Below are 6,000 nucleotides of genomic sequence, written 5' to 3' on the forward strand. Positions count from 1 at the left end.
TTAAATTTCATATACTTAGATAGGAACACAACTTACTTGTGGACACTGGACAGTTGAATAAGAGTAGAGACAAACATAACCTTGATTTCAATGAATGATTTAATTGGATAATGAAAAGTCAATCACACTACAATGCAGGAAAAAAAAACATTTTTGCCTTCGCCTTTTTTTAAGCTGTTAATTTTTCCATTTTGAACACACAGATTTCATGATGCAGATGATTATCGTGGATTGCATTACAAAGCGGCTGTGACTGTGGGCAACATTTTGTAATAATGTTTTATTATAACTTCCTACTATAAAGTGGAATCCAAAGCAATTTGCTTGATTTTGCTCCGATTATATGTTTGTGTTGATACATGTGTATTATTTTTCCAGTGAATTTGAAATGTACTTCTTCTAAGTCACACACACACACACACACACACACACACACACACACACACACACACACACACACACACACACACACACACACACACACACACTCCACTGTAGATTTCTCTTTTTGGCTTAGTCTGGAAACTTGGTGAAATATACTCATTTTCATCACAGAACGACAGCGTGTTTTTTTTATGAATGGACTAAATTGACCAACATCTGCCTGCCACCTCCAGCCCACCCAGCTCGCTGCAGCTGACTGGCCTTATCACAAGTTAAGTAAATGAACTGGCAGCAGCAGCAGCACAACTTCTGTAAACTCTGAACCTTATCAGAGCACGCCAGCTGAGAGCAAGCAGCCAGGGAGCCAAGCCACCTGTATTCACACTGCTGGAACTCCATCACTGTCTGCACCCAGCGAGGAGATAGCAGGGAGAGAGAGGGAAGTGAGCAAGAGGACGAGAGGAGGATGAAGCACAGATGGAAAGAAAACTGTTTATCTGAGTTTTTGTGACCTAATAAAACTATCAAATTCAAGCGAGGCTCATCATTTTCAGCCGGAATCAGTTGAGATGTTAAAGTGAAAACTGTTTTACATCAGAACATTTGCTGCAGACAAAGGACACAGTTCATTTTAGTTCACAGTACACGGCCTCACTGATGACGAAAGCCCTGAATACTGACACACAGTTAGAAAATACAAGCTGATACACAAAAAACCTCAAACAACCCGAGGCACGTCTTGATTCATGCTCAATCATCAAGGTATGTAAATCTCAAAAGGTTGATTCTGTTCATCTGGACGTAGCATTTTCAGTGGAAGATATGTTTTGTCACTCAGTCTCACTGAAGACCTCACAGACTAAAGAAACTACTGAAAACGCTACGTCCAGATGAACAGAATCAACCTTCTGGGAACCCGAGGCACATTTACAACATAAAAGTTGCACATTAGCACAGCTATGTAACCCAGTTTTAATTGGAAACAGGCTTTTTTTTAAACAGCAAGGAGATAAATAATCAGCTCCGGTGCCTCTCTCTCTCTCTCTCTCTCTCTCTCTCTATATATATATATATATATATATATATATATATACATATACATATACACATATATAGCTATATATTTCAATGCAAGTGACTTCTGATTAATATCATAATATAATATCATCTGTACAGCACATGACCTTTGATTTGGAGGAATAACTCTTAAAGAATCTTTATATTGGGGATAATTGTAATAATAATAAAAATAATAATAAAGATTTATAATAATAATAATCAAGATTTCTTTGGGATGGGCTAAAGATGACTTTACGCAGTGGTCTGACTCTCCCATCACCCAGACTTTTGTAAAAAATTCATGTAATGTCTGGATGGATTTAAAAGTTGTGACCTTGCATAAATTTACCAAAATATCATCAAAGATAAAGCCAGTCTTATGAAATACTGCAGGATGTTAAGCAGCACCCATTTTGGCTTTAATGTTCTACACTGGGAGCTTTTCCTCACATGTCAGTGCGGCCTGGTTAAGCATGAAGTCAGTGAGCCACCTACTGAGGCATGTGCCCCCTGCCTGCCTGAGCCCACTTCCTCTGTTTCACCTTCTTCAGGATGAAGCATCCTTGGCAGTGCTGTTCCTCCTTAGTGCAGCAGCCCAGCAACCCTGCACACAAGCCTAGTCTGAGCTGCCTGAAGCCTGTCCCAGCACCCCTTTATGTCTACTGCTGAGGACAACTGATGCCAGGTCCACGTCTATTTCTCTGCCTGGGTCAGCCAGGGCTGGGTCTAAATTCTTCCCCACTCTGAGGAGGAAGGTCACTAGGGCCCAGACTGTTCCTGCACCTAGTATTAATACCCTCTAAGAGACTGGCCTGCCTGAGCCCCCATGCTTACTGTGCCAGCTTTCTAGCTGACTGTTTTTCTTGAGCTCCCTGAGTATCCTGAGCCCCCAAGTATCTCTGAACTGAAAAAGCTACAGAGATCCAGGAGCTCCTGAACTTGCCGAGCTCGAGTGACTAGAGACAAAGAGCCTTGATCCTTTTGAGCAACGTGAGCTGGGTCATTACATCCAATACTGACCAGACAGGATCGGATTGTGGATATGGTGAACTTTTGGTAGCTCTGCTATTTTTGCTGTTGTTAGCCTCGGTTAGCTGCTGTTAGCCTCGGTTAGCTGCTGTTGGCCTATGTTAGCCGCTGTTAGCGTTAGTGAAATTGTCTTTGAAGTGGATGTGACATAGCTGAACTCTGATGCTTAGTTAATAAACTCTCATATGATGCAAGAATGCAAACAAACTGTTATCAGAGGGAAATTGGGATTTTTAGGCTATCTTAGCTTATAACCTCCTTTTGTTGTTGTTTGCTTGGCTCTTGTCAGCTGTCCGGAGGTGGGAGGGTCACATGTATAATCTACTGATGAGACGTAATTGTGACAACATTGGAAATAAATGAACATATTTAAGCAATTTTTTCTGTTAGAGCTATGACTTTAATCCAGGACATTAGGCTTGAGGAGTGGAGGAAGAGTTTTATGAAGATGTCAGTGGCGTTGTCCCTTTTCTTCATGTTTTTGCTTCTTAGTTCAAGGAGACCTACATATCTTGAGGTTGAAGGTTCAGGCATTCATTTAAATGCCCCTCCAGTGCCAACACGTTCTCATCCCAAAGCGTAACATTTTACGCTAGGTGACAAATCGTCAACATATTACGTTTTCGGGCACCCAACACGTTCCTACATGACGACATTGGAAAACTGAGGACCTATGACAACCGTTTGGACTCAATCTACACATGTTTACTCTTCTCCTTCAAATCGCTTGGTTAAACACTATTTAACGTCATTAAAGTGGTGGTTAAGCTTAGGAACAAGGTTATGGTTAGGGTTAGGGAGAAGGTTAGGTTTAGGGCTGGAATACAGGGCTGGAACGTCTATTACTGCGGGACCGTCATTCCACTGGATTTCTGCCATAACCCGGCGCGTACCATAAGAACCTCAGGAACGCCGCGGGACGTGACAAAACGTCGGGATGTTACGCCTCGGGAGTGAGAACGGTCTGCCAGTGCACATGAATGCCTACAGCTTCTCTTCCATCTTTGTTGTGACCATCTGTTGCTGGCCTCTAGCCATGTGCGTAAATTGCTATTAATCTGAAGGGAGATGTCCTTCACGGCCACTGTATTAAAATATGGGGAAGGCTCTCAAAAATTGCAAACCCGTTCCTATATATTTTTAGAAATTAGTTATAAACTTATGAAAATGCATCCGTTTGTTAGAAAATGTATATATATATCATATATGAAAATTGTATATATATTTATGAGTCATTTTCCTATTAAATAACCTCAAAAGATCATTTTAAATTTGTTTACAGTCTGATAGTTGATTTTTGGATGAGCAAGAGCTGGATACGACCTTCTGGCTGTGCCATGATTACAACAGTCAAGATGAGACAAGGTGAAAGCATGTTAGCATGAGGTAAAAATAAATGATAACCACGTGGTCCTTTTGAAGTGATCCTGGGTTGTAGGAAGCATTAATGTGTTACCTTGGTAAGTAAGTCCAGAATTTACAATAATATGAGCAGAGACCTGATTAAAATCTGTCAAGGATGCTATTAGTGGGGCATCCAGATTTCTCTTTTTCAGGAGTGGCCTGCAGTTTTTAATGATGCTGGAGAGATGCCTGTGAGAAATGAGCAGTTTATAATTTGCAAGAAAACCACTGCCGCAGAGCAAAACAGCTTTTCAAAAGCTTGTAGGCAGGGTGCCTAATGAGCAAGTAAATGTTTAACATGCCAAAATATTTCTTAGAAATTTCTATTAATTACACCAAATTCAGAAATGACCATAGTTTTTGCACATGTTTGATGCCATCCCTGCTCGACTGAGTGGATATAATATTAAGTTTCAGCAAAGTCCGCTGACTTGGTTCAGCATTACTTGGCAACAGGGAAAGTGAGGCAGGTTGTACTGGTGCATTTGTGACAGCTACACAAGAAATGCCTTCATACATGCCATGTCCATGAACTGACAGATTTCCTTGCTGAGCTCAAAAACTCTATTGAGAATTTTTATCCCAACTCAGCCAACGGACCTCTGTATGATAAGGAATGTCAGCAAACTGTGAATCTATTTCCCACATAAAAGACTGAAATTGACGGTGATTTAACTTTTAGCTCAGATAAAATTTCGTTTGCGTTACGGTGATCATTACATGCTCCATTTTTAGGACTTTACCACCAGAGATGGGCTGTAACGTGTTACTGTAATCTGATTACTTTTTTCAGGTAACGAGTAAAGTAAGGGATTACTATTGCAAAAACGGTAATTAGATTACCGTTACTTTCCCGTAGTAACGCTGCGTTACTGCGTTACTAAAACCGTGATTTTTTGCGAGAATGTCTCATGACAGTGACGTAAGCGAGTGCGACGTTTGTGACAACAGCTGTGTGCAGATCAACAATGGATCATATATCGAGTGCGGGAGAGAGTATGAGCGTGCAGCGTTTAAAGCGTGGAAGTACTGACCTTATTTTGAGTTTGATTCCATAAAAAGTGACAAAAACATTAGTGTCCGTTGTGCGTGGGAAGAAAACTTTTTTTTACAGCGAAAAAAAACCCTAAACTTCCAAGCAAGCACCGAGTGCGCAACGACGTAATGGGAAACTCACAGAGAAACTCGCGGATTCTTCAACTGACCACTGCGGCTCACCTGCACCAGGGTAAGCCTACACCACTCCTGCTTTACAGGTGAAAATAGAGCAACAGGACCGCTGAGTCTTTGATGTTATTTATTTTCTGCTGTGTTTTACTTGCATCTATTTGAAAGACTGAGTGTAAACACAAAAAATATATATATATTTTATGTGCTGGAATGTGCAGAAAATAAGTTTAAATGTTAAACAATTTTCTTCCAGTCAGAGAATGTTGCATGTTAAATTTTTGCTTGATGCATAAAGTTAAAAGATTAAAACTAATAAAACAAGTTTTAAAAAGAGACTTTTCCATTTGATTACATTTTGTATGATGGATTATGCAGAAAAAGTAGAATTGGGCTGAAAGATCTATCGCTTTATCACCTATTGAGGTTGTAAATCGTGTTTTTAAAAAGTAACTAAGTAACTAAGTAATTAATTACTTTTGAAAATAAGTAATCAGTAAAGTAACGGGATTACCTTTTTGGGGAAGTAATCGGTAATTAGTTACTGATTACTTTTTTCAAGTAACTTGACCAACACTGCTTACCACACAGCCTTTCCTGGTGTATGATGCACTGATATGCTGTTAACTCACCAGTACAGTTCTCCTCCTGCATTTTTACTCGCATCCTGCTGACTAGTCTGCTTTTTTCACCGCATAACACCGGCGCTCCATCTGTTGTAAGTCCAACAAGTTTGTCCCAGGGCAGTTTTTATGTCGGTTACACTTTGACATACGTTTTAAAAAATGTCTTTTCCTGTCGTTGTCCCATGCATCGATTTAATGTTCAATATTTCCTCTCCGGATGAAGATGGCCAGCTGTGCAATGTCCATCATGTCTATACTTTCAGCAGCAAGAGAGTATGCAATAAAGTTTTTGCTTCTTTCACACAACTGTGTTCTTAAATCAGTGGCCATC

The sequence above is a fragment of the Simochromis diagramma genome, unplaced genomic scaffold, assembly GCF_900408965.1.
Source record: "Simochromis diagramma unplaced genomic scaffold, fSimDia1.1 OVJJ01000322.1, whole genome shotgun sequence".
NCBI classification, from domain to species: Eukaryota; Metazoa; Chordata; class Actinopteri; order Cichliformes; family Cichlidae; genus Simochromis; species Simochromis diagramma.